The sequence below is a fragment of the Sorex fumeus genome, unplaced genomic scaffold (genome assembly GCF_029834395.1).
Source record: "Sorex fumeus unplaced genomic scaffold, SorFum_2.1 ptg000007l, whole genome shotgun sequence".
NCBI lineage: Eukaryota > Metazoa > Chordata > Mammalia > Eulipotyphla > Soricidae > Sorex > Sorex fumeus.
The window spans coordinates 14,066,763-14,091,311 of NW_026606064.1; positions in this window are offsets into that span (position 1 = coordinate 14,066,763).

Below are 24,549 nucleotides of genomic sequence, written 5' to 3' on the forward strand. Positions count from 1 at the left end.
ACTATAGTTCTGTGTTTTTAAATTGTAGTTGATTTCAGTTTTACATCTTTCTCCCTCCCTTGAGGGAAGTAGAAACTACCTGTGCTCTTTTATGATAAAATTCAGCATTTCCCAGGCATCTGGTTCTAAGAAGGGCTTTTCATTGGATTGTGTCAATAGTGTGCCTGAATTTAATGGGTGAGCACATTGTTTGTACCACACAAACACACACACAAACACAAAAGCAATTGTCTTTATGTGATGTTTCTGTCTGATTAGCAGCAACAATTGTTTCTCCATTTTCAAGCTCTAGTTCAAATCAGAGTAATGTTTCTGCGGTATACATTAGATGAAAATGAGATTGGGTTTCCTTTTTTTCTGACAGGCTGAGTACAAGCCTTTTAAAGGTAAGAGCAAAATACTCCTACACAAGACCTGAGTACCACTTCTTTTAAATAGGTTGTCACAATACAAAGAGCATAAAGCAGCTCCAGTAAACATCCAACTTTATTTTTCTCCAGTGTTGTGAGATAGATCCAAATAGGGATATATACACATATATATATATATATATATTATATATATATGTATATATTTTTTTGTGGGGGGCGTTAGTTAGGCAAGAGCTTCAAAATGGGAAAAGAGCCACATTGAGGGACACTTCATAGAGTTTCAAACAGAAAAACAATTATGAATATGAAGTTTAAAGCTGTGTAATTCACATAGAGCGATAGCACAGCAGTAGGATGTTTGTCTTGTACGTGGCAGGCCCGGCCAACCTAGGTTCAATTCCTCTGCCCCTCTCGAGGAGCCTGGCAAGCTTCCAAGAGTATCTTCCCTGCACGGTAAAGCCTGGCAAGCTCCCTGTGACGTATTCCATATGCCAAACACAGTAACAACAAGTCTCATAATGGAGACATTACTGAGTCCACTCGAGCAAATCAATGAACAATGGGAGGACAGTGCTACAGTGCTACAGTGCTGTTGAAAAAGAAACAAAGGAGAAAGTGATATTTTTGTTTCTTAGAAAAATTGAACAAGCCAGAAAGCATCATTTAGATCCTGCTTTGTTCATATTAATGAGGAAAAACAACTGCGAATAAAATGAGAATTTGATAGACCATTTGCTTATGTTTGATTCTCTGAGTTTGGGTAAGATAGTTTGATGAAAAATGGTTGGTTACAGAAAGTGAAAATATAAGTTTTATCAAATAATATGTCTCAGGGAGGTGGGGGAAAGAAAAAAATCAAGGAAATATGTCATTTTATCAAACTATAATATATTGAGTGTAGTGGAATGAATTGAATTGTTTAATTTTTTTCATTGTGTTTAGGTGAGAAAATAGAATATTGTATAGTTTTATCTGTATATGGGGTTTGGGAGTGAGTGAGGATGTGGGTTTGGGTGGCAAGTTTGGCTGTACCTGGTGATACATAAGAGTTCCTTCTGACTGTGCACATGGATCATTTTGTGCAGGGATTAAATTCAGGCCCCCCACACATTCTGTATGTGCTTTGCCCTTTGAAATGTTTCTCTGGACCAATTATTTCTGTTTTAATTGTCTTATCCAATATAATTTTTGAGGAAGGGCAGCCCCTATATCTGTCGACATCCACTCCACCTTTTTATTTCACAAATACACCCTCTCTTTGTACTCAGAAGAGAAATAGGAGTTCTTAAATTATTTTTTAAAATCATAAAAAGGAAAATTACTCAACTTTAATGAGCTCCTGAAATATTTGTCATGAAATATCAATGTTATAAAGCTTAAAAACATAAGGAAATGAAACTTACTTAGAATTACGGTTAGCATAGCTAGACTAGAATCCAGGTCTCTAAAAGTATTGCAGTTAAATGTTCAAAATAACATGAAACAGACATAACTATCTACCTCACATGATGGGTGACCTGATTCATACAGAATCATTTAACCTTATACCTGATACATAGGAAGTGGTAAACATATGTTCCCTGATCTTCTCATCTATGCCTGTTTAAAGTACATCACACTTTCTCTTTTGCACATAGTATTGACTTAGAACTGAAGGACAACCCAGGTTGAAAAAAAATCATATTTACATTGATGGTACTTTTATATTGGTAGGAAGATTTAGATGCAATAATGTTTGCAGAAGTGTTTTATTAAATATGGGATCAGAGTTCACTAAAACTAGGAAGAATGGTAAATAACCTCCAAGGACCAATATTGGCAACAATTCGGGAATCCTTATCAGCTATGGGTCTAAAAAAGAAAAGGAAGAATTACAATACAGAGGAAGAGGGACTGTAGCAATAAACTAGAGGTAAAAGAAGTAACTTTTTTTAAAAAAAAAATTATACATAAAAAGTCTTTATTTCACACATTACTCTTACATTGATCTTTTAAGAAAAATGTGTCAGTTATATAGAAAGGGACTCTTATTTTAAGCAGAGACATAGGGTAATGCCCTAATCAGAATTCAGTCATGTTACGTATTTATTTATCAGTAAAAAAATTTCAACAAAATCGCTGAAGCCATAGTACAGCAAACTGGGTATTTGCCTTGCATGAGGCTGACCTGGATTCGATCTCTGGCACTCCATATGGGCCCCTTAGTGAAACACCATGAAGTACAGTTGTAGACTTATAAATTTTTGTGTTTGGGTTTCAGTTATACAATGATTGAGTATCCATCCCTCCATCAGTGTTCATTTTCCACCACCAATGATCCCAGTATCCCTCCCATCCCCTCACCCCCACCCCACCCCTCCTCTGTGGCAGGGCATTCCTTTTAGTTATCTCTCCTTTTGGGTGCTATGGTTTGCAAAAGAGTCATTGAGTAGCAATCATGTTTGGTCTATAGTCTATTTTCAGCATGCATCTCCCATCCTGGGAGGATCCTCCCAACACCCTTTACTTAGTGTTCCCTTTGCTATCTGAGCTGCCTTTTCCCCTACCATGTGCAGATGGCCTAAAAGAAGTAACATTTTTAAAAAATTAAAATTTTATGTAGAAAAAACACATATTCAGGCAGTTATAGAATTAGCATATAGAAATTCCATGTACCCTTTATTTGTATTTATTTATTTATTTATTGCCTTTTGGGTCACACCCGGCAATGTACAAGGGTTACTCCTGGTTCTGCACTTAGGAATCACTCCTGGAGGTGCTGAGGGGACCATCTGGGATGCTGGGAATCGAATCCAGGATGTCCATGTGCATGGCAAATGCCCTACCCGCTGTGCTATCGCTCCAGGCCCCCATGTACCCTTTAACCCCATTTCCCAAAAGGTAGCATACTTTTAAAATAATACAATATAATAATTGGGATATTTTCACTAATACCATCAAGCTATACGTTATCTCCATGAACCAAAATTTCCATCACAATTTACCTAACTAGCTGTACCCATTTTTTCCTCTCACCTCATTGTACTTCACCACTGACAATCAGTAATCTGTTCTCCATTCTTTTTTTTTCTTCAAAAATTCTATTTAAATGAATTTTTTTTAAGTATCCAACTTTTAGGATTGATGTTGTTAGTTTAATAATTCTCAGAGAAATTTATCTAGGTAGTTAGTTGTGTGTATCAATAACGTACTCCTTTTTTATTACTGAGTAATTCTTCATAGATTGGAAGTAACTGTTTAACCATTTGTGAAAACACTTTTTTACCATTTTAATATTTTACTATTACGGGTAAAGTTATTTCAATATCTGTTTGTATTTTTTTTCTGAGCCATGTCCTGCTGAGCTCAGAAAGTTTTCCTGGCTCTGCCCCCAGGGATCACTCTTGGTGGTTCTCAGGATACCATATGGTATGCTAAGCCTCAAGCTACAGGTTGACTGTAGCAAGACAAATGTCCTACACGTTGTACTATCTTTCTGAACAATCTTCTGCAACAAAAGGGTTATTTAATGTTTGTTTTGTTTACTTATGAGCCACACCTGGTGGTTCTCAGAACTTACTCTTTACTTTGTGCTTTGGGGTCACTCCTGTCCATTCTTGGAGGACCACAGTACAAGGATCAAACCAGGGTCACCTACATGTAAGACAAGGGCCTTAAGTCCTACTCCTATAATCTCTAGAGTCCTGCAACATTCCATGATTGATTTATGATTAATAATAAATGATTGCTCTGGGGCTGGAGTGATAGCACAATGGGCAGGGCATTTGCCTTGCATGCAGTCGACCCGGGTTCGATTCCCAGCATCCCATATGGTCCCCCAAGCACTGACAGGATTAATTCCTGAGTGCATGAGCCAGGAGTAATCCCTATGCATCGCCAGGGGTGACCCAAAAAGCAATAAATAAATAAATAAATGATTGCTCCAATGTATCCGTGTCTTTTTCAGCATAAATTTAGTCACTTTTTCATTTTTTGTCATTCTAATAAAGGCATAGTAATATCTCAATGTTATTTTGATACAGATTACTTTAATGGCTTATGTTGGAAACCTTTTCATTCCCTACTTTATGATCACTTTTCTTGTTTATGAAAGAGCTCTTTATTTTTGCCCATTTACAAATTAGGATGTCTTTTTTCAAATAAATTATACATATGTTTTCATACTAAATCCTCATGTCAACTAAAACACTATTCATTTGATTTCATAGCTATGGCAGACATTAACATAAAGTATGCATTTATTTACAGAGTTCTTAAGTCTTTATTTTCAGGAATTCTCAGCTTGGCATCTCTGATAGTTATAACATCAAAGAAGCTATCCTTAGTGCCAAGGGAGTACTAATACAAGTCTCAGAAAGGGAGGTGTTCCCAGAAATGAACACCTGGGAAATTAGAACTCCTTTTTAATTTAGTACTTCAGTGAGAGTCTTGCAAATGAAATGTGAATTTAAAATGTTCCTGATGAAAAAATAAAAAAAGAATGTTCCTTCTTATTGTTTAAGTCTATTTCAAATGTTGCTTACTCTTGGGGCTGGAGCGATAGCACAGCAGCACAGTGGGTAGAGCGTTTTCCTTGCATGTGGCTGACCGGGTTTGATTCTCAGCATCCCATATGGTCCCCCGAGCACTGCCAGGAGTAATTCCTGAGTATATGAGCCAAGAGTAACCCCTGTGCATCGCCGGGTGTGACCCCCCAAAAAAATGTTGCTTACTCTTTCTTGATTGAGAGTGATGGAAAGTACCTATAAAATCTTCTATTATTTTTCCATTTTCTTTCACATTGCTTTGAGGAAAGCCATAAGCAACACATAGAGAAACAAGTATATAATCTTAATGGACCTTTGCTTCATTCTTGCACTTCTTTCGGGAAAAAAATCTGTATGAGTACTTAATTATATGAAAATTTGTTTTCGTAGATGTCACTAAGAACATTGGACATTGAAAAGGAGGCCATGATATTCTATCAATTTGACTAGCTACCTTGAACTATTGAGCTATCTCTTATTTCTCTATCTGTGGTCCCCAAGAGGGCATTAGAGTAGTAGCTCATATTATCAAAAGGAAAAGCAGTATAAAAAAAGATCTTAAAATTTACCTGTTAAATTCATAGTAATACACTTACTATAAATTATTTTTTGAATCATAAAATGGGGGAGAGGATGATAAGGAAATGTCTTTGCTCAAAAACTTCCATAATTGTAATTTGTACAGAGTAAAATCAATGCTTCTTATTAGAACTGCAATTTATCCCACCCTATATTTTTTGTGTCTTTTCAAACAATGTACTGCTGTACTCCCCATGTCTGAATAAATAGTAGCATGTATCCATATAGCTCTGCAATTGGTCTCTGCCTTCTTTTTTCTCAGTAGCATATCCAAATCCCTGACCACCAGGATAAATTCTACAAGTTTTTACATTTTTTATTATTTGTGTCCCATTTATGCCAGTTTTCATCTCTTTCAAATACCAAAATTAAGTCCTAGATGGCGTACAATTTGAACTATGATTTCTTCTTTGTCATGGCATAGATTCCCACTTGTGTAAAAGATCATAAGGAGTATTTTTATGTTAATATCTCTATCTATGAAGGAATTAGCTCAGATTACAAATAGGTAAACTAAGCCTTTTCTCCTTTTCTTCTTTGCTAAATAATATTTTCCCTAAATTGCAATGTCTCAAATCTCACCCAAAATGGTGGCCAGAAATTAACAGTCATGGAAAGACAAAAAAACTAACTAATGTGGTGCTTCCTTTCCTATCACTAACTTAGGGCATAAAATTTTAACTATCTTCATGAATTCTTATAAAAATAAAGGTGATAGATACCGCTCTTGGAAAGCTAGCCGGCTGTAAACCAGACTCTTTGTAAAAGAAACTAGATTACCCAAAAGTGTAATCAAGTGTTTAAAACCTAGGCTAACCTTTCCAGGTGGTGTCATATGTGAATGAGGGAGTCAGCAGATGATTGTGGCACTGTTCTTAATGAAACCCCTTAAAAAGTCTTGAATAATAATGACCCAGTACACATCCAACTGTAGTCAGAGTTTATCCCTGGTTCTGAAGTCAGAGGTTACTTCTGGTGGCTCAAAGGATCAGCAAGTACTTTAACTTCTATAGGAGTATCTCACTAACCCCTGAGAAACTCTTTTTAAGTCTTTTGAAAACATTAATTCATAGTTGTTTACAATCCCTAGAAACTCTCTATATAAGCAAAACTTCTTTTCTTTTTCCTTTGGAATAGCATTTGGCTGGTGAATGGAATATACTCATCTGAAACTCAAATGTAAGTGGGATTTCTGTTTTAAATTTGATGAATTTGACAGTATTAAATTAGACCAGAATTAGTTATACTCTTATTTAAAATGGGAAAATAAATGTGGATCCACAGGTTGTTTTTCCTTGTAGCTTATCATACAAAATAGCCACTCACGTTCCTTAGGTCATTACTCAAATGCTACCTTTATAAAGGTACTCATTGAAAATTTATTTAATATTCTAATAAGGTGAGAGATTTAGCACATATACAGAGCACTTACTGCATGTGTGATGTCCTGAGATTGATGTACAGTACCATACACACAAACACACACACACATTTTAACCCTATACATTTTAATCTGCCCCACCCCCAGAACTCATATACTCCTTTTCAACCTTGTTTTTTTTTTCTTTTTAATCTTTACTATCAAATTTGCTGCTCACTTTAATATTTTATCTGCATATTATCTTTTTCCCCACTGGGACCTTGATATATGAGTACTGGAAATCTATTCTGTTTCATTGCTTTATCCTGATTGTCTGAAATGTATGCAGCACACAGTAGGCATTCAATAAATAATTCCTTCTTGACTGAATAGATTCATCAGTGAATCTTTTCATTTTGCTGTAATAACTTGTCCTTGCTACATTGCAGAGAACCTACAGTACTTACTCCATAAATGTATTAATTCTGTGAGCCACTGAAGGTCTATGTGCAGGAAGGAAAGTCACAAACTGATAGACATATTACTCAAACATTTTTCTGATAACCCAGGGCCAGTGACTTAGGAAATAAAACTGACAACAACCAGAATGGCCAGTAAGGGAATAAAATAGGTATGAGATATTAAAAAATATATAGAAAACTTGAAATTTTCCATGGTCTAACGAGCTACAATTTTTGAAATGGTCAATTGATCATTTGGCTATTCCGATAAGAATAGTCAAGTGATCTTTTGGAGATATAATTAAAATACCTAAAGCATCTGCCAATAGAAGAAACTGAGATTAGGCGAGAAGTAAAAGATTAGATCAGTTCACAATCAAAATGGGCATCAAATTTAGAGTTCCTTTTATTATCAGAACATATGACTAAGTCCTACAAGGAGCTGTGAAACTAACTTTTCTCTAGCCGTGGGCAGAGTCACAAGTCTACATTTATGGAGTCCTTATCCATAAAATGGGATAATGCCACAATTTGCCTCCTAGGGGTTATTAAAGACATTTATTGGTCCAGGGTGCTAAGAATATTGGAGAGAAAAAGCACAAAGCTTCTTAGTCACAAGTCACCACTTTGCATAATCTAACACCTAAAGTCCTTAAGTTCTAGTCATTTTTCTTATGCTTATTTTGATGAAAGAGCAATGAGCCCAATCCTTTTTTGCTATCTCCTAGCAAAAGATGTATGAAAAACTCAGTATTATTACCTGAAGCTTATCTTTTTGCTTCTTTCAATGACTGGATCATTATATATGTATATATATTCGTACATATACATATATATGCGATTATATATACATATGATGTATTTATCCAACATACAGTAATTTCTTTGGGTTCTCAATTTGATTTACAATCCACAGTCAGTATTATAAATGTTTCTGTCACTTTTCTATAATAGAAAATCTCGTTGGGAACATTCCTTGTTGGTAAGGTTTCCCACTGACTCAGGCCTCCCTTACTTGTGTGTTGGCTTGATTCTCTTAATGTTCAAAATTTAACAGAAGTTAATCCCTAAAATGCACAAGGCTACTATAAAATGTGCTTTCTAAAACTCAGTAAAAAGGCAAGAAGAAAAGGAGAGTTTGCAATTGAATGGTTAGTGAACAGCCAAGGAGCAAGGGCACATGTATGTTTCTGTGAATTATATGAATATAGAAAAGAGTATTTTTTAAATACAAGCCTACTTTTCAGGATTTTTTCTTTTTCTGTTTTCTTTTTTTTTTTTTCCTTTTAATTTTATTACAGAACACTCGGGTCTCTTTTTTTTTTTTTTTTTTTTGCTTTTTGGGTCACACCTGTTGATGCATAGGGGGCTACTCCTGACTCTGCACTCAGGAATCATTCTTAGCAGTGTTCAGGGGACCGTATGGAGTGCTGAAGATTGAACCTGTGTTGGCCGCATGTGAGGCAAATGCCCTACCTGCTGTGCTATTACACCAGCCCCGACTACAGTTTCTTCTTTGAGGAAGAAAAAAAAAGTAAATTTTCTCTCTAATATTATATGAAATATGATATATTATTGTATCTTATTATATAAATAAGTCTGAGGTGAAATAGCCCTTTACACATGATAATTCATCAGACTAACCCATTGCTTGGGAGTCATACGGTATATAATCCTTTGTAAGGAGGGATTTATTTAACCTAAGTGAGATTTATATGTATCAAATGAACAAGTGTGGTAGACATAATGATAGTGGCTAATATTTAGATGTTACTAATGATGTCAGACCATACCCTAATGAGAACATCAATGAATGCTTTCATTCATTAAATCATTTAGTTACTTGAACAAAAATATAAGGTCAAAGTTCATAATTGTTTATATTCTAAAGATAAAAAAACAGTAACAGACGAAATGAAGAACTTTGTTCAAAATTTGGTGTCTAATACAGATGATTCTGACATTTGTACTCAGGCAATCTGGCTCCCATTAACTGTACCATATTGTTTTAAGCCCTAAACAGATACTAGTAGATGAGCTCAAGACTGCCCTACCAATGGTTATTCCAAAAGATATCAAAGGTATGCTTTGCTGATGACATCGTTCTAATAACACCAAACATCAGCCAAGCAGCACAAATGCTGAATGACTTTGACCGTGAATGTGGAAAGGTCGGACTACAGCTGAATCTTACGAAGACAATGTTTATGAGAAACAGCCTTGTTCCTGACGCTCCATTCGCTCTCAACGGAACCACCATCTCCGAATGCAACAGTTATATATACCTAGGTCGAGAAATCAACATGATGAATGACCTGGCACCTGAGTTGCGCAGGAGGAAGAGAGCGGCTTGGAATGCCTTCAAAAGCATTGAAGAAATAACTAAAAGGACAAAGAGCCTCCAGGTATGAGCACATCTCTTTCATTCCACTATTCTTCCTGCATTAACATGCCTCAGAGACCTGGACCCTACGAAAATGGGATGAGAACGCTATTCAGGTCTCTCAAAGAGGAATCGAAAGAACTATGCTTGGAATATCATGATTCACTCAAATGAGAGATAGAATCTGGAGTTCTGATCTTCGTCAACGCTCAAGAATCAGGGACGCTGTCTAATTTGCCAAGACATCAAAAATCAGATGGGCTGGACATGTAATGAGGTTTACAGACAACCGCTGGACTAGAGCCATTATTGATTGGATTCCACGGGACATCAAAAGATCACGTGGACGCCCACCTATAAGATGGTCAGACTTCTTCATCAAGACCCTAAATGATCGGTTTGAGGCTCTGCATGTTCCTAGAACGAACAGATACCATTGGGCTACGCTAGCATGTAACCGGGATGAATGGAGACGTTACTGGCACCTGCTCGAATAAATCGATGAATAACGGGGATTAAGTGATTAAGTGATCAAAGGTGTGTTTGATGAGACCATAACTCCCTGTGGCCATGGTCAGGTAAAGTGAATTTGTGGACAACAACTAACTGGTTTGATCATGCCTTGGTTTCTTTCCTAGGTCACAAATGACATTGATTATTGGATTTATATTGGTTTGTTTGTTTTTCACAATTTAGCAATAGAAATAATTTCACTGTATTACTAAGTCACTTCACAAGACCAGAAAATCTACTGCATTTCTTTATAAGGGTATCAAATAGCATCATCATAAAATATTCCAAATAAACATATAAAGGTACATTAAATTGTCGAAAGTCACACAGAATAAGTGACAGAACTGGCACTCAAAATTATGTCTGGGGGCTGGAGTGACAGCAGAGTGGGTAGGGTATTTGCCTTTCACATGGCTGACCTGGGTTTGATTCCCAGCATCCCATATAGTCCTCCGAGCACCGCCAGGAATAATTTCTGAGTTCATGAGCCAGGAGTAACCCCTGTGTATCGTTGGTTTGACCCAAAAAGCTACAACAACAACAACAACGATAACAAAAACTACGCCTGTATGCTCTAAGTCCATGTTACTTAGTATCTGCAAGGAAAAACAACTAATTTCATGGCCGTCTTTAATTCAAAAGTAGTTAATTCTATAATTACCTTATAGTTTATTCCATATTGATAAAATTAAAAATATTTATTTGGGCTGGAGAGATAGTACAGAAATTAGGGCACTTGTCTTGCATGTATCAACCTGATTCAATCCCCAGCACTACGTATGGTTCCCTGAACACTGCTTGGAGTAATCCCTAAGCACGGAGCTAGGAATAGACCCTGAGCACTGCTAGGTGTGGCCCAAAAACCATATTTTCTTTTACACATTTTTAAAAAGTATTATAGCTTAGTACTAACCTGGGCTGGAGTGATAGCACAGCAGGTAGGGCGTCTGCCTTGCATGCAGCCAACATGGCCGACCCGAGTTTGATTCCTCCGCCCCTCTCGGAGAGCCCGGCAAGCTACTGGGAGTATTTGATATGCCAGACACAGTAACAACAAAGTCTCCAATGGAGACATTACTGGGCTCGCTCGAGCAAATCGACGATCAACGGGAGGGCCTTTTTATTATAGCTTAGAAACTACAGAATCAGTACAATATCAAAGCTATTTTTTTCATCTTTGACCCCATTTATTTCATGTATAAAACTCTTAAAGTTTATGCTTTTTAATTACGTTTTTAGGACCTCTGTGTTCCTGTGGTTTATAATCATAGGAACTTGTCAGAGATGAAATATGGAAGCTATCTTATGACTATCACTTGGCTATATTGTGCTATGAATCCTATTTAGTATATAATTTTCTTAGAATGTATTAAACTTGAGAGGTACAAAATATAACTTACCCACTGGATAATCTTGATCTAAATTGGGGAATCTTTCAAAATTATTTTGTAATGCCTTTTCTCTGTTAAATTTTCTAAGAGTCATGCTCATTTTTTTAGTGATGATAATCAATGATTGGAAAATAATATTGAAAGTATTTATCATCTTGCTGAAGGTTTGCTTTTGCCCTTAAAACTTCTTTTTGGGGGGCCTGCCCGGAGGGGAAAGGGTGTTGACCGGCCCGCCCGCTCCTCTCTGGAAAGAAAGATGGCGGCCGCACGGGAGCCTTGTGGACAGCAGGTTTGAGCCAGGCTCGGCGGGAGCGGCGGGGACCTCATGGGAAGGGGGGCTTTGTGGGCCGTCCCCCACGCCCCACCGAGGTCGCCAGCTGCCCCCCACGAGCAGCTCTCCGGCATGGCCACGACTCCAGGGCACAGAAGCCAGTCTCTTAACTATCTAACTTTTAATAGAAATTCTTCCAGGGTCAATAAGTAAAATAGCAGAAATTCAAAACCGCGCGGACGCAATAGCGGCCGCGCGACATCATTTTATTCTCAAACCAAATTATAGAAAGCAAGTCATTTCACAACGCTGCTTCAGCATATCTGATTGTGGGGGGTGGGTCGTAAACTCTAAACAATAATTGTGCATCTTCTATCAAAACAATCTATCTAGTCAAAGTAGATAGAGTATTAACTAGAACTCATCTGCCTCACAAGAATTGGGAGGGGTGGGAGGTGGGGGTCTATTGGGGTTCAGGGTTAAAAATAAGTATTGGTAAAGGGGAATGTGTTTGATATTTACATGACTGAGACCTAAACCCGAAAGCTCTGTAACTTTTCCCACAGTGATTCAATAAATAAATAAATTTAAAAAAAAAACTTCTTTTTGGGGGAAAAAAGTGTTTACTATCAGGGTTTCCCAAGTTATTTGTCCTACTACTTGCATTTCAAAATTTTTTGTCTACCACTCTGGGAATCCAACTTTTTCTGTTGGATTTGGGCCACACCCAGGAGTCTTCTTTCAGGAAATACTCTTGGTGGAGATCACAAGACTATATGTGGTGCCAGGGATTACACTCAGGTTGGCTGCATGCAAGGCAAGTGCCCTACCTGCTATACTATCTCCTCAGCCCCAGAATCTGCCCTCTTTAAGCAAAAATATAGAAAGTACACTCCCATCTCACAAGTGCAACCAAAGATACCACTCTTCTTCCCTGTTTGGGTCTACAACTCCCTGGGACACAATATCCCACCCACTTCAGAAAACTGTACTAAATATTTAAAAGAATAGTATATAAAAATATTTTAATACATTATACCATGGTGATTATTTTCATTTGTTGCATATACTATTTTTAAATATTGGTGCTTTTTTTCCCTTCCTACATCATCCTCCCTGGAAAATGAAGTATGGCAGGACCAAGCTAAATATATTTGGGTTTGTCATCTTTAGAAATGTTATTATTGGTGTCCTGTTTTTACAATATATTACACAAAAGGGATAATGGAGTTTCACAAATGCATTTTATTATATAAAAAGAAATTATATTTTAAAATGAAACACTGAATGTATGTGTATATGTATATAATGTGTGTAAATTAAATATAATGTATATAATTATAATGCCTATAATTTTAGAGACCTTTTTGCAGGCCAAACAGAGTGACACCAAAGTATTTACTTCATATGCCTATTCTGATCTATTGGTAGCATTCTACTGAGACATAACACGGAGACTAACTCTATGGCCATGCCTGGGCTCAGTAGTAGTACCAAAATCAATTAGTGATGACTGCTATAATCAGGAAATTGGATAATGGTGGCATCTAGATGAGAGAAATGCCATATTCAGACTTGAAGCTGTCTACATAGCCATTAATGTCAATTTATTCCTAAGGACAGGACAATCCTGCAGATAACGTTCATTGATTCTTAAAGAATTCTTGCTAATGCCCAACCTACATAGATTTGGTGTTGTTTTGAACTAGTTTATCTTTCTTGGGACTCGGTCAGACTTAAATTTGCTATGCAATAATTCTTCTTAGAGATGAAATCTTTTTTAAATGAATGGCTCTGGGGATTGTCCAGAGAGGGATGAGGGAGGCTTCAAATTGGGACAAGTGCAATTGGAATGAGCATTGTGCTGTATTGTGCTGTATCTCCAGGCTGAGATGCCAGTCTGTTTTTAGGGAAAACAGAGATTCCTGTTTCATCACAGCAGGAAGGAGAGGAGCTTTCAGAACAGAATAGAGAAGCACCATAGCACTGACTTACACATTGCATACTCATAATGGAAAACAAATTTGACCCATTTTATTACAAAGAACCCACACCCCTTGTTGCTTCCATGGTTCTATTAGCTGTCTTCTGGCTCATAGAAATTAACTGTATTATTTTGTTCACTCTTTTTTAATTTTTTTAATTAAGACCTTTTAGAGTAGTTAAGAGTTGACAAATTAAAAAGAAAAACTGATCAGTCATACATGTGAATGGACAGAGAGGAAAAGAAAATTTAAGGAGTTCTCCAGAAGATAACTGATGTGTGATTCTAGTCTAATGAAATGAAATATAATAGAAGGAGTAGAAATGAGTTTGATTTTTATCTGGTTGAATAATCTTAAATTATATTTGGGAGGGGAAGGGAGAAAAATTATCTTTGAATTGTGTTTGTAAGATAGATGTTTCAGTTTAAAGATGGGAGAGAACATAGATTTATTCATTGCCTAGTCTACCAGCCACTTTTATGTCTTTCCTCCACAATCCCATTGAGGCTAGAGAGGCCTGATGAATCATACCCTCTTTTCTTCTCGAGTTAAGAAGAAATTGCGAGACAGACAAAAGAGATTGACCAATCGAAATGAAAATACCAGTTTCCTGACTGCTGTGATTTATATGAAGCCCACTCTGCTTGCCAATACTTCCCACCTAAGCAAAATTTACCCTGAACTACAAGTCTTTTTCATCCAGGAAATAAAGGAGATGGAGATTATTTAAACAGGAAGGTGGTAGAGAGAAGTGAAGTTATACTCAGATGTGTAAAATAAGGGAATTATTCAGCAGATATCCATTGTTAGAATATTTCTGTCTCTGTTTATTTTCTCCTCCCCACTTCTTCAACTAAGGAGGAGAGGTGATTTTGATGTAGGCAGATAGGTTAGGGAAACCCCCCCACCCAACCCCCTAATCCTCTTCAAACACACACACATCATGGCAATGAAATTTCTGGAAAGTAATAGTCACCACTCTGACCCACCTACTGGATACAGAAAGCAAGACCTGATAAAACCTTCGCCAGCAACAGACTCTGAGGAGACTGAACCCCACCCTACAGAAAGGGCATGAAGGAAATTACTTGAGAACCCTCAATTCCTTCCTTTAATCTGATGAACCCTCAGCTAGCCCACACCAGAGAAGGCTGAACCAACCCTCTGAGGGAAAATCCAACAGGAACAAAGGTCAAGAAAAGTTGTTTCAAAGATTCCTCCTAATTCTACCAACAACCCTAGCAATGACTCTTATCTGGCGAGAAAGCCCCTCATAGGGGCACTATAGAACTGTAGCACTGTCCTCCCATTGTTCATTAATTGGCTCAAGCGGGCACCAGTAATATCTCCACTGTGAGAAATGTTACTGTGTTTGGCATATCGAATAGGTCATAGGTAGCTTGCCTGGCTTTGCCGTGAGGGCGAGATACTCTTGGTAGCTTGCCGGGTTCTCCAAAAGGGGCAGAGAGCTCAAAATCAGGTTGGCCAACTGGTTGCATGCAAGGCAAGCGCTCTACCCACTGTGCTATCACCCCAGCCCATGAAAAAAACAAAAACTAAAAATTTAAATGTAGCACTGTAGCACTTTCCTCCCGTTTTTCATCAATTTGCTCAAGTGAGCACCAGTAACATCTTACAACAAATTGTGAGTCTTGTTGTTACTGTTTTTGGCATATCAAATACGTCACAGGCAGCTTGCCAGGCTTTGCCCTGCGGGTGGGATATACTTGGTAGCTTGCAAAGCTCTCCAAGAGGGATGGAGAAATCGAACCCAGGTCATCCACATGCAAGATGAACACCCTATCTGCTATGCTATAGATCCAGCCCATTTAAATGTAAATTTTAAAAAAGAAATGGCTCTAGCTGGAGACAAATGCTGACTGACATGGGCCACTGGTTACTGCCCTAGGACCCCAGGCTCTGGCTAGAAGAAGGTCCTCTGCTCCCATGCAATCCAATATGGACACGATAAATGCTCCATTTGGAAGAGGCCCATGTGGGAAAAGGGTGTCGTGTTCTGTTGGAAAGCAGGAAGGGTTCACCTGGCAGGGAGCCTCAGCTTGGCATGGGAGTCTGCAGGTGATCTTTTCCTAACCAATGGTTATGGGGGATGTCCAGGAAAACTCCATCATGGGGAAGGGAGAGAAACCGGGCAAACCCTCTGCAGGATACCTAAAACAGTCTGAGATGGAAGATGGGGAATGGACCAGTCTGAGACGGAGGATGGGGAACGGACCAGTCCGAGACAGAAGGTGGGAAAGGCAGGATAGCACTTGCCGATAGCATCTCCCCCAAGCCCGAGCTCCTGATGTTTGCAAACCGCATGGGTTCCTCACCCGCGTCTGCTGCCTCTCTGGTGCTGCATCGCACCAACTTATTCTGATGCTTCATCCTGGTCACAGGAGTCCTGTGGACCTCCCCCAAACCCTCCCGCTCCAGGTCCCAGGCTCGTAGGGGCAACTTGGAAAAATTCTATAAAACTCACCTTGAACATCTGTTCTCGGGCACTCAGGTTTTTTTCAGATTCTGGCTATTGGGGTGGGATGGGGGCTGGGGGGTGGGAGGGATACTGGGATCCGTGGTGGTGGGAAATGTGCACTGGTGGAGGGATGGGTGTTTGATCATTGTATAATTGAAACCCAAGCACAAAAATGTGTAAGTCTGGAAAAAAAATAAAATGTTTTTTAGTGGAAAAAAAACTCACCTTGAACAAAGGGAGGGCACACATATGCTGCAGAAGCCCACGTGCAACTTGTGCTCATGTAGCCAGACACATGTGGTGTGTGAGCACACGTGTCACCCACATCTTCCCCTTCTGAGATGTGTACTTTCCTATCTAATGCTGGGATGTGTGTAGGGGCTCTCTCCGCCCTTGGAGAAGCCTGGGTTCTCTCTCTTGAGTGTGTTACTTTCTTTCTCCCACTTTATTCTCCCTGCTCTCCTTCAAAAAACTCCAAATAAAATTTTTTTCACTTCACTGCTTGTCGACTCATGAAATTCTTTTCTGTGAGTTGTCTCTGGGTTCCGAGTGGCAGAGACGAGCAGGAGAGAGTAACTGTGTTTTTCCTCCCTGCTTCAGATAAGCCACCCATGAGGCCCACCTCCATCAATTTCTGACCACTGTATTTAAGATTCATAACCAAGAAACCTTCATTAAACCTTCTATGGCTGATTTCATTGAGTTTATTAGAATCTGCTTGCTTTCAGAAGGGTGCATTTGGCAATAAATGAATATATATATACAATAGATTATATATACATATATATGTATATATATATATATATATATATATATATATATATATTAGTTTTCAGAATCTAAAATCTCCTGCCCCTGTGCCAGGCTATCTTCACCGGGGTCCCAGGAGCTGAAAACCTCCAGAATCCAGTCAGAGCCATACTCAAGGCCACTCTCCACACGCTCAAAAGAACCTAATGCTTGAAGGAAACAGCAGAGGTATGCAGGTATGCAGGACCCTGGGGCCAAGATCTCCAAGCCTGCTTGGATCAGGACTGGGCCTTCTCTACCTAGTCTACCATTTTTCTAGTACCTGGCAGTCACACCCACAAACTGCCCCAGGAACCACGTAATCCCATCAACAGCCAAGATCCAGAGACTATTAAAAAAAAGCTCCCAGAAGTTTAGCCTACTGATGTACCTAAAGTAGCACACATGTGTTCAGTTTTAACATACTCGCTTATATTGTCTTATATACATTCTACATCCTTTTGGAGAGTCCGGCAAGCCACCGAGAGTATCCCACCCATATGGTAGAGCCTGGTAAGCTCCCCGTGGTGTATATATATATACATAATATATGTCTGCATGTATATATACACATATGTTAGTTTATATATATGTGTGTGTGAGCATGTGTGTGTGGGTGTATGTGTTTGTATGTGTGTTTGTGTGTTCTACCCATTTGAGAATGTCTGAAATACTAATTTAGGCTAAGGTTATTAATACTACTAATAATACTAGTTCAGGTTAAAAATTCAGGGGTGAACATTAGCTACTCCATTGTACCTGCATATGCTCACTTAGCTTTAACCAAAATCAAATGTTTTTGCTCCTATAGCATCATTATACCTAGACTGTAAAGGTAAAGGTAAAGGCCCTCCCGTTGATCGTCGATTTGCTCGAGTGGGCCCAGTAACGTCTCCATTGGAGACTTTGTTGTTACTGTGTTTGGCATATCGAATACTCTCGGTAGCTTGCCGGGCTCTCCGAGAGGGGTGGAGGAATCGAACTCGGGTTGGCCATGTTGGCCGCTTGTAAGGCAAACGCCCTACCCGCTGTGCTATCACTCCAGCCTAGACTGAGTTCAAATCAATTCTCTATTTCAGAAAAAGAAGGGAGCATCATTTATTTCTCTCCAAAAATTACCAACTACCTGGGGCCTTTGTCTTTAGCCTTGAAAACCTGATGTTTTGAGAGCACACTAGCATAAATTAGATGACAGGCAACAAAATGGCACCCTCAAGTTTAAAATTTGGGTATAATGACACAAGACTGCCCATTTTGGGAGGAAAGAGCTTCTAGTGGGTCTAGACTCTGTAAACACAGTAATCACTGCTAATAGAGTACCAGGTTTCCTTAGCTCTGGTGAAAAACAGTTACAGCACTGGAGATTAAGCTGACATAGGTGCTACTTACTGACCTAAGCAGGAACAGATTTTATCTGAGCAAACAAAATTCAAGGTTGAATTGAGAGGCAGCCTTTGATGTCTACTAAACATTTATTGAAACTTAGCAATATTTTAGTTTGTTGACCTCTTGGTTTGGCTATTATGTTATGCAGAATTTTGCTGCTTTTGATTCAGCTGTGCTTGAAAGTTGGAATACGACACAACAAAGAAAGGCTGTATGTCTTCTAAGGGCACAGTGGGCAAATGCAGGTCCAGTGTATCAAGTCCTGCTCCTTTCTACATCATTTTGAATATTTGGAGCCAACAGAAATAACTAGCATGAAGCTAAGTTCTTTGACCCAAAGGTTCTGGCACAACTCAAGATTTAGTCCCTTGTGGAGCTGTTTCAAATTGACTTCACCTGGACCAATTATATAATCATGGAATACAATTGAAATATTGGAGTTCTAGATTGTGGTTTTACTTACCAACAAATGAAAAATGTTATAAAAAGGAATGAGGGTCTTTCTATTTGCTTCAATTGGACTCAGAAAAAGCAATTTCAGATTTTTTTATTCAAAGGCCAATGGTGAATAAGCCAATACAAAAAGGTCAGGAAGGTCTTTAGTTGAGACATGTTTTAAAATAACTAATTTTTCCCAGTAAACCAAGAAAGAACTGGACTGCTTAGAAATAAAGAAGTCTAAATTTCACTCTAAGTAATGGAATCAACTTATTAAGATTAAAAATATACAAATAATAACATAGTATAACTAATCTGCAAGTAGAAAGTATCAGTCAGAGATTGCATAGAGAGCCTGGGTGATACATACGTATATATCTCTATCTATCTATATATATCTAGGTATATGGAAATATATATATATATATATATATATATATATGGAACTAGATCTTGAAAGCCAAGCTAGAGATACATTTGACAGAGAAAATATATGCAATCATGTTGAACTGATTTTAAATGTGAGAACAGAAAAAGGCAGATATTTTAGCTGACATAAATAAATAAGGATAACTAGGATATGAATAGAGCAATATCTCTGTGAATGACTCAAATGACTCTCCCAGGAGTTTTAGAGCAACGTTTCAGAGGTATCTTTTCAAAACTGTAGTTAGAGTATACAAGAACAACTAAAATCATTCCTTGAAGGTTAGCTCTTGAAGAAGTCACCTTTGTGTAGAATACTCCTGGGCAGGATGAGCCACTGAAAGGATTCGGGATTGATTTCCTGCCTTTAATCTGCTGAGGCTCCTCTTGTGTTGGAACCACTGTGAACAGCCATGGATGCACATGAAAGAAAAGATGAACAGAAATTTTTTTGTAAAAAAATTATAGAAGCCCAGGGGATAACCTGGAGGGATCCTAGAAGGCAGTTGTGAAATGCTCCCCACTTAGTTGAATACTGTTTTTTTTGGGGGGTGGTGGGGTTGGGGAAGTGGTGACTATACCCAGTGATGCCAGGACTTGCTCTTGGCTCTGCACTCAGGGATCACTACTGGTAAGGGTTGGGGGACCATGTGAGGTGCTGGGGATTGAGCCCAGGTTGTCTGTGTGCAAGGCAAATACCCTATACTACCTATACTATCACCCTAGTCCCTTAATGCTGTTTCAAGAAATGTCACCCTGAGGAATGGAAGCCTAAAAATGGGGAATAGAAACATTGCCCAATGCCATAGAAATGTCTTTGCCAGAAGCTTGAGAATTTTGTTTATCAGGGTTAGTGTGTTGCAGAAATAATAGAATAGATCATTAATATGCCCTTAAATACACATCATTGATTTAGTCTCTGACACCTCAAGAAATTCATGTCTTGAATATGTGACAGACATGTTCCAGTCTCTTCTCCATGACTGACTTTACCATAACTTGCCCAGAAAGAACATTTTTAGATGATCAGTTGATAGCACAGCGGGTAAGGTGTTTGCCTTGCATGTGGCCAACCCAGGTTCGATCCCTCCGGCCCTCTCGGAGAGTCCGGGAAGCTACCAAGAGTGTCTTGCCCGCACGGCAAAGCCTGGCAAGCTCCCCGTGACATATTCAATATGCCAAAAACAGTAACAACAAGTCTCACAATATGTTGTGAGATGTTACTGGTGCCCGCTTGAACAAATTGATGAACAAAGGGAGGAAAGTGCTACAGTGTTATTGTTTTGAAAGAGAAGGAAAGGAGTTTCTTCAATGAAGTTTTGAGAGTGAAAGATGATTCGTGTAAGCACTGTAGGAATGTAGCACTGTCATACCATTGTTCACCGATTTGCTTGTGCAGGCATAAGTAATTTCTCCATTGTGAGATTTCTTATTACTGTTTTTGGCATATTGAATATGCCATGGGGAGCTTGCCAAGCTCTGCGTGTGGGTGGGATACTCTTAGTAGCTTGCCGGACTCTCCGAGAAGGATGGAGGAATTGAACCCGGGTTCGCTGCATGAAAGGCAAATGCCCTACCTACTGTGCTATCGCTCCATAACCTCAAATACCATACAGTGACCACCAAGTTCACTGAGTTACCTCAGTAAGAGCTAAAAATTTGCTTTGTGTTTTGAAAGAGTAAGTTTAAGAAATGTATGAGTTAGAATGTACAAAATATAGGAGAGACAGAATGTCCCAGAACTGACAAAACTGAGAACTGAGTTATCTGCTGTTCTGTAAGTAGAAAAAGGTCTCCCTCAGTTTACTGTCACAAAGCAAATAATGGACGATACAGATCCATGAGCTTTCTCTAGAAAAGCAAACCAAGGGTGACTTCACTTCCTTAGCTGACCTCAAGTAAAACGAAATCTCCACTTGATGTTAACAAAAGGATTTAGATTCAGTAAATACCAGGGTACTAACAGCATCATTTTGGTTAGAAAACTATCCCAGTGAATGAGTAGCTGCTTTTGTTTTAAATAGGGGGCTACTGTCGATGCTGTAATAAACTCGTGTTTCCTACTACAATTTGTAACTTGAAAATTGAGGTACCATCATAAGATACACTGAGAAAAATATAACCACTTTTGTCGAATATCTACCAAAAGTGTTTAAGTGAATATAATCATAAAAAAATAGCAGATGTATTCAAATTGAGGGAAAGTTGAAAAAACTACCAAGGTCAGGGAGAACAAAGAACTATACTGAAAGGGAAAAAAGTGAGATAACAATAATTTTAAAAGAATACGGAGAACAAGAAGTCACTTCTAGGGATTTCCCAAAACCATGTGGTGGTTCAATGCAAGGAACAGAAGATCTGAAGCTCCTTGGAGACTGAATGCTAGGGATGATTTAGGGATCCTATGATGCTGGAGATTGAACTGGGGTTGGCTACATGCAAGGGGTATGCCTTATTTCCTGCATATCTCTCTAGCCCCAGATACATCATTCTTCAAATTTATGTTTCTGAATTTTTAGAGTAAAAAGAGGGGCAGAGGGACTGTATGGTAAAATTCTTTTTTTTTTCCTTTTTGTATTTTGGGTCACAGCCAGTGGTGCTCAGTGATATTTCCTGGCTGTGAATCACTTCCGGCGGGACTTGGAGGCCCATATGCAGTGACTGAGATTATAGTCAGGTCCGATGTATGTAAAGCAAACACCATAGTCATTGTACTAGCTCTCTGGTCCAAAATGCCAAAATATGAAGACTCCAGAGGGGAGAGTCTAGAGTCTTTAGAAATATGGTAGGATGAAACTACCATATTTCTTAGATTAAAATATAGAATTCCTAGTTCAATCTTAATTTCAGATTAATGGATATTTTATGACATGCTTCCAAAATATTATATTAAATATATTTGCAAATGTCATTTTACTTTAAATCCTCATATTTAGTTTAAATCCTCATATCCTCATATTTATATTTATATAGCATTATAGTAATAAGTACATTTGCAATAGTTGGAACATAACTATTTATGTATAAGTATTTATTCACTTTTTTACCTTATTATTTTTATTGTTTTGGGAGACCACACCCAGGGATGCCCAGGACTTCCGGAACTGTGATCTAGAATTATTCCCAGCAGTGCTTGGAGGACAGTGTCACAATTTAAGGTGATTAAGCTTCAACTTCCAGCACCCAAAGAATGCACTCAAGCCTTTTGAGCAATCTTCCCCACCCTAAAACAAGTTTTTGATTTTTACATGAAATTCAAATTTATTTGGATACACAGTATCTTTCTGGAAACCTTATATTCAGCATCTGTTGGTACCAATTTACAACCCTTCTTTAGATATGCAATCCTTTGCACTTAGAGAGTAAAAAAACAGTGGAGGAGGGAGGTGAAGAAAGGCCTATAGAAGGTAATAGTTGGAGGAGGCAGGGGCCTCAGGCATGCTGATGTTGTAGAGGAGTGGTCCATTTCTATCTCTGAACCACAGAAACAATGACATTGAAAGCACGAGATGCAAACTACAACAAACTAAAATGTGCCCTCAGAAGCCAGGCTGGGTGGTGTGAGGGAAATTAAATTTTTTAATAAATTTAAAAAGTATAAAATAAAAATAGAAATAGACAACGTTAAGGAAAAAAAAGAAAATGTATGGCATATCCATAAGAGTGTTGGAGTCCAAGTTACTCCATTTAGTAATGCTAAAATACTGACATATACACTTCAGTGAATAAACAAAAATCATACAGACTCAGGCTTCTCTATTCTGGAAGAAGTTATCCACCGCTTTAGGAATTTTGGTGAGCATCCTACTTAAATCTGAGCAGAGTAGAAATTCAGAGGTACTATGTGACATATGGGATTTCTTTTACTTGGATCTTAGCATATTTTCCCTCTGAATCAACACAGGAAATTTGATAAAGAAGCTTACATTAAATTAGGGTCGGTTTTTATCTTACTGGTATTGTCTTTTCGGATTTTATTTATGCTACCACTTAATATCATTATCTAATCTCTGTGAAATTATATCAGACTACCTGACCTGGTTTGTTTTGAGAACAGAGACAGAAACAAGTGTTTATTTTACAGCTAGGGCATACTAGGACTTAGGATCCATCTGCTGTTCTGAAAATATTTCTGAACTTTCTAGTGGCAGGTAGGGGCCTAAACTATATTCCACAAGTGGTGGCAGGAGTGTTACCTAGTACTATTTGTGACAGCTGGTAGAACTTTCTCTTGGAGGGTACAATGCTAGGAAAGCAGTTAGATATTCTCTCCTAAGATTCTTCCGGCAATCAGTTTTCTCATTAACAAAACATCTTTATCTGCTAAATTCTATATCATACTTCTCATTTTGATAATATTATTACAACATAATTTATGACCAAAACATGTCACATATTAAGCACTTGGCATTTAGTTGTGCGTATGAACAGGCCTAAGTTTTGCATATGGACAGTTCCAAGATAACTCAAGCACAATTAAGGTTATAAATGCAGAGTCTCCTGCCCCCACGCCTGGCTGTCCTCACCCGGGTCCCTTGGAGGGGAGCGGGTTGAGTTTTCCTCCCCACCCCAACCAGGGCTCTGGCAGCCGAAGACCTCCAGAACCAGCCACCACCATGCTGAGACCACTCTCCGCACACATGAAGGTACCCGCAGAGGAACAAAGGCATGCGGGTCCCGGGGCTGAGATCTCCAAGGCTACTCGGATCGGAGCTTAGCATCCTCTACCCAGATCCTCCAAATTCCAGTAGGCGAGGGTCATCTTATTATTTCATCTTAGATGACATCTTATTATCTCATTCCTACTTTGACAAACTGGCAGGCTACCGAATGTAACCTGCCCACACGGCAGAGTCTGGCAAACTCCCTGTGGCGTACCCAATATGCCAAATACCAGTAACAATGATGGGTCTCATTCTCCTAAAGAGCCTTGAATATGGCACTTTCTTAAAAAATCTCAGGGCTAGGATGAAGGAGATGTTACTGGGCCTGCTCAAGGCAATCAACGTATAACAGGATAGTCGTGATCGTGATGTAAGTTTTGCATATGGACAGTTCCAAGATAACTCAAGCACAATTAAGGTAATAAATGTAATAAATGCAGCCATCACCTCCAAAAGTTTCTTGTGTTTCCACTTTAAAAGAAAACCTTGGTATAGGAAAAGCACTCAAAAGGAGATTTATCATTTTA